This window comes from Lactuca sativa, chromosome 6 (assembly GCF_002870075.4).
Source record: "Lactuca sativa cultivar Salinas chromosome 6, Lsat_Salinas_v11, whole genome shotgun sequence".
Lineage (NCBI taxonomy): Eukaryota > Viridiplantae > Streptophyta > Magnoliopsida > Asterales > Asteraceae > Lactuca > Lactuca sativa.
Genome location: NC_056628.2, coordinates 206,252,479 through 206,267,267, shown reverse-complemented (window position 1 = coordinate 206,267,267; position 14,789 = coordinate 206,252,479).

Here is a 14,789-nt window from a genome sequence, read left to right as displayed (position 1 = left end):
GGTTTTGATGGTTAGAATATTGACGGACCATCCAGGAACAAGTTAATGGACCAAAGTAATTAGATGGGCTTTAGGATAAAGCCCATGTAAGGACTTGGGCCCAATTTGGATGATTGGGCCATATGTTGGGCCTTGGCCCATTACTTGACCTTTGGGCTTTTGTAGTGTGAGTTGGACTTTGAGCTTGGAACCCAATTATTAATTGGGTATTGTTTGATGTTGACAGTTCGGGAATCTGTCAATCAGCAACTGGAGCGTACCTGCGGGACTTCAGCAGTGCCAGGTGAGTTCTCCTCACTATATCAACAGGGTCTAAGGCACAAAGGTCGACCCTTTATGGATTGTATTCGGATTATTGCATATTATGCTTACTGATTTATATCCTGGTAGTTAGGATGGTGATATGCTATGCTTTAGTGACCCGGTTGGGTCGGTATCCTGGTATATAGGATGGCGATATGTTAGTGACATGTTAGGTCGATATCCTGGTTATAGGATTGTTGTTATGCTTTGTGATCTGTTAGATCGGTTTGACTGTTATATATGCATACTAGTGTTATATGATGTCTACATGCACATGATTGTCCTGGTTGTAGGATGATGCTATTTTAGTGACCGGTTAGGTCTGTATCCCGGTTATTGGAATGTTGTTATGATTGGTGATCTGTTAGATCAGTTTGACTGTTATATGAAATGAGCTAGCGTATGATATTTATGTGACATGTTTGTTTGATTGGGGGTTGGGTTGAGGCGGTCCTGCTTTGTGTTGTAGGACAACATACCCGACGAGCGGTCCGGATAGGCTGTAGGCCCTGCGTGGCGGTACAGACGTGCCGAAGGCTGGAAGAGCAATCCTGATAGACTGAAGGCCTGTGAGGCGGTCCAGTCAGGCTGATAACTCATTATGCATATTGTTATGTATTGGTTATATGATATTGTTATGTTTGTATGGCGTTGGTATTTTGGGGAACCTCACTAAGCTTCGGGCTTACAGTTGTTGATTTCATTTCAGGTATTTCTGATGATCGCGGGAAAGCGAAGGCGTGATCGTGCACCTCCTCATATTTTCATGATTGATTCTGGGGATACTCTGATTTCTGAACCATTTTGACAACAAACTGTAATAACTTAATGGTTTTAAAATGTATTAAAAAGTTTAAATTTGGCTTGAATTTTATGGGTGTTACAAGTTGGTATCAGAGCCTTGGTTTGAGTGAATTGGAGGAACACTCGTGTGAATCCAGTCTCAAATCAAGGAAAGGATTTTAAAATGAATTTTTAAATGGTTTTCAAAATAAGTAAAGGAGGATGCGGGGTGTACGATCAGCCAGAGCCAGTAAGTAGACCCCAAAATACGATACAGTTATTTGATTATGTGATATGTTAGAACAACATGCTAGTACTAGGATAGGGATCTTCAGGAATTGCATGATAGAATTGCCTGATTACATGATGCATGCTAGCCTAGGGTTTTTTTATATGAGATTGACATCATTACTGTAGTTACTTGTGTATGCATCACGGCTGTATATAATTAAGATCTTATAGCCTGAGAGTGTTTTATTTGGCCTTATGTTCTATTCTTTTGATTAGGGCTTAGGGTAGGATCGAATATTCAAAAGTCTAGGGGGTCCAGCGTTATGTATGGCTAGCATACACTAGTGCTGAAGGGTTGATGGAAGTTTCATGGATGGGTGGGTTGTGTGAGGCCGGGAGGCCAGTTATGAGATATTTAACATTCCTCTAGGAGTGAGGATTGAGCGCTCGCTATGTTTATGTATATTGTTAGGGCGTTGTGATGATACTTGAGACAAATATGGGTAGGTGTGGAAGGTAGTATGGTCCCGTACTACTAAAAGAACAGGACCCATACGCGTAGCAAGGAAGTCACAACCCCTAGGGTTTGGTTGGGAATTGGCTCTTTGTCATTATATGGGTTATCAGAGACCTTTCCGGTGTGTTACCAGAATGGTGGTTACGAGACGTCTTGAGAGCAGATTCGAGTTAGGATCAGGAGCTGGCAGCCAGGATAGGCCAGCATTGTCAGTGGATCGTGTCGGTGAGATCATTCGGGAGGAGGTGATCGAGATTTGTCCGGGGTCAGATTCCGGAGATGTTGGGTCTATCAAGACCGCCATGATTGAATACCTTGATGAGTGCTATGTAGCCATTGTTGAGATGGCTGCTGCAACAGCTTCAACAGTTGTAACGACGGCAGGGGGAGGAGCTGGTCGAGCTTTCCAGTATCGGGACTTGTTATTGGCACATATTCTGATGAGCAGAGGACTGCAATTATCTGGGATCAAGAAGATGTTTTGTACTTGTTACATTCTCCGGGTTAAGCGAGAGAGTCTGGTACATGCATTCTAGATTGAGGCTTCGGGGATTTTCCTCGAGACCGGAATGTGAGTCGCGGGGACTCCGGAAAGGAGTAATGATTATGTTCAGGTGGAGTTATGCATCTAGAATTAGAATGGTTAATTGATAGGGTTGGAATGTTGTTTTCTAGGGCAAGGAATGTGCCCTTTAAGTTTATGAGATCGAAGGATTGAGCAGGATTGTGACCCCAGGATCAAGTTGTATTCCAGCTCTAGGTTAATTGGTCGCCGGGATTGGCGACAGTAGTTTAGCGTTGGTAAGCGCGGGTGGGTCGATGTGGCATAAGTATTTTGGAGGTCCATTTCGCCTTGGATCTCTTCGGACGGTAAGGATTGATTGTCCGATCTATTGCACTTTCGGGATTAAAGACTATGTCTTGGGTGTAGTTGTGGCCCGGTTTAGGGAAAAGGTTGTTTCAGTTACTGCAGTTCAGAGGTGGATGATCGAGCTGGTGAGTGAGTCAGGGTGTGAGACCTTGAATGATATGATTTCTAGAGCCGAGAGCGGGAGATTTGTTGGAACACCTTGGGAAGAAGGGTATTATATCATAGGTCTGCGGACAGGGTCCCACATGATGATTATTCAGCATTGTTAGGATTCAGTGGTTTTAGTAAGCATTATTGATTGGCGGAGGAAACCACAAAGGGAAATAGCTCGTTGTTGAGACATTAGTTGGAGTATATATCTTTGGACTTTAAGATTTGGAAGTGGGATCATTCGAGCATTGGGGACTATTGGTGTCCCTGGGATTCAGAAAGTGTGTAGCTAGTTACTAGAAGTGTGTGATCACTGGGGATTGGCTAGTAATGGAGCACTAATTGGTAAGATGGTGGTTGTATTTGTATCGATCGTGGGTAGTGAGAAAGATTGGAAATTTTCCAATTTTCAAGTATTGTGAAGACTTGGTCAAATTTAAGTGGGGGATAATTGTCCATTGATATAGAGGCAGGATTGGTTTTGGAAATAGGATAAGTTTCGCATCGTTGTCATGAAGGAGGACAAACTAAGTGGCTGTTTGGTTTGTGGGTTGTGTGAATTGGGAGTTCGGTAAAAATCCCGAGCATGTGTATCACGTTTTCCTGGTGCTTGATAGCAGAAGTCGAGAAACCAGGTTGGAGTTCTAGTCATGAATCAAGTTCAGTTCGATGTATTCGGTCGAGGGTGTGCTCGACTCTGAAGGTTTTTGATTGATAGATTGAGGGTTCTGTTAGCGGCCAGGGCTTGACAGTACATTCAACACGGGTGTGCAGGTTATTAGCGTACATGGTAGACACACGGGTCAGGGAACAGACCACGGATTTCTGAGAGGATGGATGATCGACATGAGGCCTAGGGTTAGGCCGGGGTTAGAGTCCACGAAATGGGTCAGGAGTTCGGAACCCTAAGTGGGTGAGAGCAGTCTGCATGGGAAAGATCACCAGGGGTGGTCCCAAGGAGATGCTAAACCGTTTAGAGTGGTCCAGATGACTGAAGGCCTAGTGAGGCGGTCCAATCATGCTGAAGACTCTGTATGTGTTTCTAGATTTATATGCGAGTATTGAGTATGCTACTATGTTGTATCAACCAGTGGATATGTTCTCAAGTATTGAACATGTTGCTGGAGTAGGCTGAAGACTCCAGTGTATTTTTGGTTTGATCGGAAGTTATCATTACAAATCGGATGGGGGTACAGAGGATCTTGGTGATCTCATCAGTTTGGAGTGTTTCAAAGGATTAATATGCTTAGATCGGGTAATAATCCACTTGGGGACCGAGAGTAGATATGAATGGGTATCCTTCAATTTCAGGAAGGCTTGGGTTTATAATGTTCTGTCATTCAGGTTCAGGGAATCGGGTTAAACCTGGTTAAGCTAGTGATAAGACTGTAGGAATGCCACTACAGTCATGAGACCAAGGAAGCAATGGATTGCTTAAGTTTACGTGTGATGTAAGGCTGTCATTGGTCATGTAGCAATCGCTTTTAGCCATGGGTTGGTAGCAACGGGATTTGATGCATGGATCCGATCGGTTGGATCAGGAGGTTGTTAGAGTCGCAGTTGTTGGAATAGTGTCTAAGGCTGAAACTATATTAGGCAAGTATTTGACCCGGTTGTGCATGGTCCTTTTGGGTTGCCTTCACCATAGCAACTTGATAGGATGATTTATTAAGAGAGAGTAAATATTATTAATATATTATGAGAATAATATAAAGAATAATAATATTGTTATTTGATTAATATAAGTCATAGAATTAATTTGTTGACTTAAAGAGGTTAATTAAATAAGAGGGTATAAACTGTCAATTGTTTGATAGTTAAAATTTAGACTGTAAATCCATATAGATATGGATTGGGCGGATTCTAGAAGCTAAGGATTGCTTCAAATCGTCCAAAAGTTATCTAAGGAATGGATTTGGATAGCCTTAAGAGAAGATTATCCAATTAGGGTTTAGGTTGTAACCCTTAAGGAGTCTACAAGTATAAATAGACCCTATGGCATAAGGAAATCGGTACCTAACCTAAAGTAGAGAAGCCCTGGCCGATTTCCTCCCCTCTCCTCTCTCCCAAATCATCCTCCTTGCTATTTGGTGTTTGTAAGCCATTAGAGGAGTGACAATTGTGACTCTAGAAGCTCCAAGACAACAAGATCAACAAGGAATTCAAAGGTATGATTCTAGATCTGTTTCAATATTGTTATTACACCTAAATAGTCATTAGAAGTATTGGATTCAAAGCATGTTTAATTAGAAAGCCTAGATCCAAGCATTAGGTTTTTGCATGCGCACATAGGAAAGTTCTTATGGCTAAAACCCATCAGTGGTATCAGAGTCTAGCTTGGTTTTCATTAAATTGTTGCTTAATTGTTTGAAACTAAACTGCAAAATTCGATTTTATGTTTCTGAGTCATGGACTCAGCGAGTTCCAAAGTGGACTCGGCGAGTTGGCCTGACTCGGCGAGTCCCTTTGTGCACTCGGCGAGTCCAAGTGTCAGGAATGGCCAGATTCGGGATTTCTTCATGACTATCTTATGGAAACTTACCTTAATCATATTAGATCAACCCTAATCCGATTTTTTGATATATATGACTATAATCTTGATCTAATTAAAGATATTTATCAACTAATAAAATATTTAATTTCCTTATATGATAATTAATTAATTATTTTGATTATTTTGGTAATTATCTTGAAAGAAATCTTGAATAAATCAAATATAGATAATTAGGATATTAATTGTTAATTGGAATTATTTGTTATTTGATCCTCCATGTTTTAAATGTTTAAAACTTGTCCTCAAGTTTTGAAATTTATATTTTGTGATTAAAAGTTTTAATTTAGACAATTTAAATTTCAAACCCTAGATTTTAAAAGGTTTAAAATACAACCCTATACTAATATAATATTACAAGAATAATATATATAGATATATATATATATATATATATATATATATATATATATATATATATATATGTGTATGACTAAAATGCTAGTCTTACCGTTAGTAGGCCTCATTCACGAAGCCGATCTATAAGGTGGGTATAAGGTTGCGGCCTATAAAATGGCGCTTGATGGGTGTACACTCACGCCCACCGCTTGCTTGATCGGTGGAGGGTCGTTAGCCGAACGGGTAGGATAGGGCAACCTCATCCTCTCATTAAAAGTATAATAAGTAATACAAAGTAACTACACATTTTTAAAATTTCCCAATCTTAGTTACTTTAGGAAAAGTGAATTGATGCAATCCCATGAAATTACACTTTGCACCCTTGCTAAGAAGTTATTGGAGCGTGTGTGGTTTACCGGCACACTAATTAGTTCTAAGCAAAGGTGGCAAAGGGTGATTCACTGTTTATCATAGTTCGACGGAGCGTGTGTGGTTTACCGGCACATCGAATAGGTGATCGTTACAATGAAGGCATCATGTGAATTTGCATGGTAATTCACACCCGCTTTGTGATCCTCAGTATCCCAGTCACAAACAAGAGGGGCATATCGAGATTTAAACATGACATTGAATAGTTTCAATGAATCTCATCCGAATCTAGGAATTCTCAATACATTTAGGCTTATAGTTAGTTTTATGATGGAGAATTAGTGAATCATCATTCACTTACCTTCAATTTATTTGCATGTTAGATTACGGCATCCCTTTTCTAATATGTAAATGTTGTTGTTGGATCCTAGCCCTAATTTTTTCTTATTGGGTGATAATTAGGGATTCTTATTCTAATCTATCTTTGTCCTTTTTCCTTTTGTAGATGTCGAACGCTAACAACGCTGCTGATAGTTCTTTCACGTTGATGAGCCTTTGTCAAAAGGTCACCTTCGATGGATCGAACTTTAGCGAATGGATAAGATACATTCACACCATTGCTCGCTATGAGGATAAGGAGTATGTCCTCGATGAGAAGCTCGAAAAGATCAACCCTGAAATTGCTACTCTGGCTGAAATCACCGCTTTTGAAACTCATGAGCGAGATGCAACGAAGGTACATTGCATCATGATAGCCACCATGAACTCCGAATTCCAAAAGTCCTACGAGGACATGTACCCGTACGAGATGCATCAAGACTTATTGGAGAGATACCACCAAAACGCGAGACAAGAGCGTTATGAGATTTTCACTAACATGATTTCCGCTAAGATGGGTCATGGAGAATCTCTTACCGTGCACCTGTAAAAGATGCAAAGGTATGTCGACCGCCTTCGCAAGTTAAATGTTGACTTTGGGGAAGACTTGGCGATCGACATGGTGCTTCACTCTTTGCCTCCGATGTACAATCAATTTAGGATGACCTACCACATGAACAAAGAAGAGGTCACCCTAAGCAAACTCCAAGGTCTATTGAGGGTCGCTGAGAGCAACTTCAAAGACAAGTTTGTTGCACCAACTCCCAATCCACCTATTGCTCCTGTCTTGGCTATTGGTCAAGGAAAGGGAAAGAAGAGGAAGGTTTCGTCTAAGAACTATCGCAAGGTTAAAGCCCGAGATGGTGCCTCTTCTAGTGGGACCAAAGTTGATCCTACTAAGCCCTGCCCTAACTCGAAGGAGGCAGAGTGCCACCACTGCCACAAGATAGGACATTGGAAGAGAAGCTGCCCAGAGTACCTGCAAGCCATCAAGGAAGGAAAGATCAAGCCATCTTTCACAGGTATATACACAATTAAATCTAACGATTCTAATCATGCTATTTCTTGGGTTCTTGATACCGGTTGTGGTTATCACATTTGTTCTAATGTGCAGGGACTAAGAAGAAGTAGGGATGTGGAGCAAGCAAGGATCAATCTAATCATGGGGAACAGAAGATCATCGCCTGTGACCAAGATTGGAGTGTATTCTTTAGTACTTAAGAATAATTTATGTTTAGATTTGAACAATTGTTGCTATTCGCCAGAAATGGCTAGAAACATCATTTCATTTCATGGTTTGTTTAGACAAGGTTTTAGATTTTCTTTTAATAATTAGAATGGTTCTATTTTGGCTTATCTAAATGGTGTCTTTTACTTTGAAGCTATACCATGTAATGGAATTTATGAAACTGTTATGATTGTTGATAACTTAGGAAACGATGTTTTGAATATAGATTCTTCCACTAGTATGGATAAGGCATCCTTGTGGCATTGTCTTCTTGGACATGTCAACAAAAAACGCATAGCCCAACTCCAAAAGGATGGAGTGTTGGAGTCATTCGACCTTAGGGAAGATGACACGTGCAAGTCTTGTTTACTTGGAAAGATGACTAAGTCACCCTTCATGAGTACATGTGAAAGGGGTGAGGGTCTATTGGACCTAATACATACCGATGTATGTGGACCGTTTAGATCAACCACGAAGGATGGGAATGGGTTCTATGTGACCTTTACCGATGATTATAGTAAATATGGGTATATCTATTTAATCAAGCAAAAGTCAGAAACCTTTGAAAAGTTCAAAGAGTTCAAAAATGAAGTGGAGAATCAATTGGGCAGAAAAATCAAGATGCTTCGATCCGATCGAGGAGGAGAGTACCTAAGTCTTGAATTCCACAATTATCTCAAGGAGTGTGGAATAGTTTTGCAATTAACGCCTCCCAGGACACCACAGTTGAATGGTGTGGCAGAAAGGCGTAATCGAACCTTATTGGATATGGTTCGCTCTATGATGAGTCGTGCTTCACTACTGATCTCTTTTTGGGGGTATGCCTTAGAGACTGCCGCCCATATCCTTAACCGAGTCCCTACTAAGAAGGTTGCCAAAACACCTCACGAGATGTGGACAGGGAAAGCTCCCTCGTTGGCTCATATCAAGGTTTGGGGTTGCGAGGCTTTCGTAAGACGAGATACTCACGACAAGCTCGAACCTCGAAGTGAGCGATGTATTCTCATCGGCTACCCGCAGACATCCTTTGGATATCTCTTCTATAGACCGAAGGACAATGTTGTCTTTGTTGCGAGGAGAGGAGTTTTCCGAGAGCGAGAACTCATAGGCCAAGGAGACAGTGGGAGGCAAATCGAGCTTGAAGAGATTCAAGAGTCGATAGATGAAGGAACCTATACCGCTGGCACTCAACCCGAGGAGGAAACTCCGGTTGAACCGATTGACGAGTCCTTACCCCTTAGACGTTCCGATAGAGTTAGAGTTCATCCCCAGTTTTATGGTTTTCATATTACTACCGAAGGGGACACGTATATTAGTGATGGTACACTAATAAATCTTGATGAACCTAATAGCTATAAGGAAGCCATGGCAGGCCCGGAGTCTGCGAAATGGAAAGAGGCAATGGATAGCAAGATCCAATCCATGTATGATAACCAAGTTTGGAATTTGGTTGATTATGTGCCCGGACGTAAGACCGTTGGGTGCAAATGGATCTTCAAGAAGAAGACCGACGTGGATGGAAACGTGCACACATATAAAGCGCGATTGGTAGCGAAGGGCTTTACTAAAACTCCCGGAGTTGACTATGATGAGACCTTCTCACCAGTTGCGAAGATTAAATCTATTAGAGTGATGCTAGCGATTGCCACATTTCATGATTATGAGATTTGGCAAATGGATGTCAAGACCGCTTTCCTTAACGGAAAGTTGGCTGAGGATGTTTACATGGCTCAGCCAGAGAGGTTTGTGGATCCGAAGCATCCGAATAGAGTGTGTAAGCTTGAGAAGTCCTTTTATGGACTTAAGCAAGCGTCTCGCAGAGTGAATCTTTGTTTCGATGAGAAAGTCAAAGATTTTGGATTTGTACGAAGCGAAAACGAATCATGTGTATATGTCAAAGCCAGTGGGAGTATAGTAAGCTTCCTTGTTCTATATGTCGATGACATATTACTCATAGGAAACGACATCCCGACTTTGCAGGAGGTTAAGTCTTGGCTCGGGAAGTGCTTCGCTTTGAAGGACCTCGGAGAGGCTTCTTACATTTTGGGAATAAGGATAGTAAGAGAAAGAAGTAAGAGACTAATTGGACTTAGTCAAAATACTTACTTAGAGAAGGTACTAAAACGTTTTAGTATGGAAAACTCGAAGAAGGGAGAATTACCGATACAAAGTAATGCCAAGTTGAGTAAGACTCAAAGTCTGAGTACCGAAGCTGAAATAGCAGAAATGAGCCGAGTACCATACGCTTCCGCAGTTGGCTCAATCATGTACGCTATGACTTGTACTCGCCCAGATGTAGCTTTCGCTTTGAGCATGGTTAGCCGATATCAAGGGAATCCTGGCAGAGCACATTGGATTGCGGTGAAGAATATCCTTAAGCACCTTCGGAGGACGAAGGAATGGTTCTTAGTCCTCGGAGGGAGTGATGACTTGAAGGTGCGAGGGTATACTGACGCCAGTTTTCAGACCGACAGGGACAACTACCGTTCGCAGTCGGGCTGGGTCTTTACCCTAAATGGAGGAGCAGTGACATGGAAGAGTTCCAAGTAGGAAACCGTAGCTGATTCAATGTGCAAATCAGAGTACATTGCAGCGAGCGAAGCGTTGAAGGAGGCAATATGGCTAAAGAACTTCATCGGTGATCTTGGAGTTGTACCTGCCATAAAGGAGCCCATGGAGATTTTCTGTGATAACGAAGGAGCGGTTGCCTTGACCAAGGAACCGAGGGATCATGGTAGATCAAGACATATCGACAGAAAATATCACTTCATTAGACATCGTGTAGAAGAAGGACAACTCATAGTGAAGAGGATATCATCAGAAGATAACCCAACAGATCCGCTTACGAAGGGACTGAGTAGGGTCAAGCACTTGCAGCATGCTAGGAGTATTGGGCTGAAGGATGATATTAGCATAGATTAGATAGTATTAGAAACGTGTAATAGATAAATGTAATTAACATTTGATGATTAAATAAAGGAGTTTTATTTATGAGTAATGTTACTATCTTATGTTAATTGTTTAACTATTGTTTCACTTTGCATGTTTTGACTTCCAGAATAATTGAGTTTATTAGGAATAATCGAATTGTTCAAATTGTCCACAATCGTTCATATGTTGGAAGTAGATATGAATGAAGATTGTCATGAATTGGTGTGTAGATTGTCTAAATGGTGTTAGACATAGCAAAGGGTTGCTGCAACGTTCATGAGTGCTTATGAACTAGTTTTGAGCATTGGAAAAAACCCGTGCTTGCTGGAATCACCTTATGGAATAAGATATAAAAAGGGTGATCGCAAGACGATAATATCATATAGTCTTAAAACCTAGATATATGGTTTGTTATTTGTTAATTGATTGTACATTGATAATGCAAAAACGCATCAGTAACTCGGTGTTATAAAACACATTGTTGTGTATAGTTGGTTAATGAATAAGTAAATGCATATAAGTCGAAGTTTATCTGTAACTTTTATCTAAGAAGGTAAAAGCGATATCTCGGTCGCTCGATGATTTGTTTTGACTTATGTGCCAGGCCCGGTCAGAACTGAATTGATGTGTTCGATTAATTTCTATGTCAAATAAATCAGAGATCGAGAAACCTAAATGCTAGACTAACCATTCCATAGGATTGTCAGCATGATATCTAATAGAGGACTGTACGATCCCTTATCTAAAGCACAAGATTGATTAGATCAGAGTTTGACAGCGTATTTGAGAGCTACGATTGCAAACCGAATTGTACTTGTGCATATAGTTAGACTTATCCAAGTGGGAGACTTTTGGAATAGTGTCTAAGGCTGAAACTATATTAGGCAAGTATTTGACCCGGTTGTGCATGGTCCTTTTGGGTTGCCTTCACCATAGCAACTTGATAGGATGATTTATTAAGAGAGAGTAAATATTATTAATATATTATGAGAATAATATAAAGAATAATAATATTGTTATTTGATTAATATAAGTCATAGAATTAATTGGAATTAATTTGGTGACTTAAAGAGATTAATTAAATAAGAGGGTATAAACTGTCAATTGTTTGATAGTTAAACTTTAGACTATAAATCCATATAGATATGGATTGGGCGGATTCTAGAAGCTAAGGATTGCTTCAAATCACCCAAAAGTTATCTAAGGAATGGATTTGGATAGCCTTAAGAGAAGATTATCCAATTAGGGTTTAGGTTGTAGCCCTTAAGGAGTCTACAAGTATAAATAGACCCTATGGCATAAGGAAATCGGTACCTAACCTAAAGTAGAGAATTCCTGGCCGATTTCCTCCCCTCTCCTCTCTCCCAAATCATCCTCCTTGCTATTTGGTGTTTGTAAGCCATTAGAGGAGTGACAATTGTGACTCTAGAAGCTCCAAGACAACAAGATCAACAAGGAATTCAAAGGTATGATTCTAGATCTGTTTCAATATTGTTATTACAACTAAATAGTCATTAGAAGTCTTGGATTCAAAGCATGTTTAATTAGAAAGCCTAGATCCAAGCATTAGGGTTTTGCATGCGCACATAGGAAAGTTCTTATGGCTAAAACCCATCAGCAGTGACATGATAACTAGTGGTGACTAGCTCCAAGGAAGGATTTCGTTCAGAGGTCGTGTGAGGCAACTATGTGGGAGTCCTTTAGCTCCGCGACCGGGTCCGGGCACGGTATTTCAGATGATTGGCGAACGAGATGAGGCCAAGTAGGTCTCAGTAGATTTTGGAAATCAGTCATGTGGCAGCATATTGCTTCAGGCAAATCAGTGTGCGGGCAGTTTCCACTTTTGGGCAGTATTGGTATTTGTGTTGGGTTGCAAATATAGAAGGAATAATAGATTGCTTGGGTGATGCTAAGTGACCTGCAGGGATAATTGGGTCTATGATTTCAGTTTTCACACCGGGGACACAAAGCAGACAATATTGTGATACGTGCCATAGGGGGATGTTACAGATTATTTAGTATGAGCAGTTTGCCAGGGAGCTACACCATCCCCAGACTTCAGATTTTGGATTGGATAGATGTGATCATTTATAAGGAATTCGTTTATCTTCAGGTTTCGAAACCCTTCGAAGGTTGGATTCGGTTGTCGTGGGAAGGCTAGGTATTCTTGTAGTGGTGGCCATGTAAGTCAAGTTGTCTGGTGGGTAGTAAGTGATAAGAGACGATTTCGAGGACGAAATAAAATTTAAGTGGGGGAGAGTTGTAACATCCCGTTTAAAATATAGGGATTTAAATAATAAACTTGTGAACCTCGAGAAATAATAATTAGCTGAGAGTTGGTTTTCGGGAAGCCAAACGACAAGATTTGAATCTCTAGGGGTTAAAGTGTGATTGTGGGACTTAATTTGTAAAGATTTTCATAAGTCAAGGGCTGATTGGTAACATTTTGGACATGGATTGTAAGGATCTTCAGAAGGAAGGGTTAAATGGTAATTTACGTATCTTAATTGAGAATATTTTTTAGAGGGAGGGTTTGTCATGTAAATGTTGGACTTGTAATGAAAAGGATTATTGGAAACAAGGGTTTAAAGGGTAAATTAGGGTTTTGTTTTGAAAGAAAAAGGAACAGAGGGACTAAATGTGTTATTATGGAAATTTGTTCAATGGATCGGGTATTTAATCTCTTTACCCGTCACCACCTAAAACCCTAACCCTACCTTAATACTTCAGCCGCCAACTTCACCATCCTTACACCCCCCTCTCTAGCCGCCGTTAATGGTGAACCACCGCAAGCTCAGATCCATTGCTGCATCGCTGGCGTCGAAGTCAGAACCACCGTAGCCACCGCCATGTCAACAACCACTGCCGTCATCTTTTAGTGGAGGCTGAAGACGGAAATCGATGGGGTGTGCCATTTCAGTCGCGAGTAGGGAGGATTGCATCTCTGCCGGTTGGGTTTGAGCATCGCCATCACCACCTCATTGCCGGAGGTCGAGGGTAAACAGAAGGTCGTCGTGAAAGACGATGGGAGTCGGGTTTCGCCATCGGGAGGGGTTGCTTATTCATTTCCCTCGATTTTCAGGCACCACCACAGAGGTGGATATGTTTGGACTCAAGTATGGCGTGTAATCGTGTGAGTGGATGTGATGCTGGGTTGGGATCAGGTGGAAACGCCGCCACCACAGCGAGGTGGTGGCTATCTTCGACGCCGCCGCTGCTACTGTCGTTTTGGTGTTGCTGTCGCTGCCGTGAGCCGCAGAGGGGATCGTGGATGGACCTTTTGAGCAAATAAATAGCATGTAGGTGTATGGTTTTTTTTTGTAAGGATATGTTGGCTAGTAAAAACCAAGAAGAACCACCACCACCTCCGTAAGGTGGTGGTTGCCGCCATGCACCACCATGGGTGTGTGTTTCTTAGTGGTTGTGTGTGTGTTTATTTGAAATTCAGCCTTTGTAAAGTGTAACTAGAATTTGTGTTAATGAAAAGAAACCCTAACCACCACCATGAGGTGGTGGCTGCCGCCTCCTGCCGTCACCGGCCGCCGTGTCGGGTGGCAGTGTGCTTGCTTTGTTGTGATTGACTCGTTTGGGGAATTCTTGGCCAAAGTGGGCCCAAGGAAGCCCTAATGGGTCCAAGGAAACCATAATTGATCTACTACAACCCTATGGGCCCAATAAGGCCCAATGTGACCTAAAGGCCCAACCAATGGACTAATGAACTAGTATTGGGTTGGAAAACCCTAATAGCATAAAACCCTAAATTGTGGAAATCAATCGGCACACACACATGCGGGAATTATTTAATAACTTGAGATATTAAATAATAATCATTGGAAAATTAATCTATGGAAATAATGGACTTAATGGGTTAAGTCCTTGTCGGATTGAGTCATTATTGGATTAAGTCCTTAATGGGTTAAGTAAGAAACACTTAACCCTAATCATCATTTCATGTGAAAACCCTAATTTTGGGATTATGGGCTTGGACTTATCGGGACCCACATTTGGGCGATTGGAAAGGAATTGTGTATTAAGCCCAAACACACCATATGACTTATTTACTAAAGTGAGGGACTTAATGGATTAATTCCTTAATGGGTTAAGTGAGAAACACTTAACCCTAGTTGTTATTTTATGT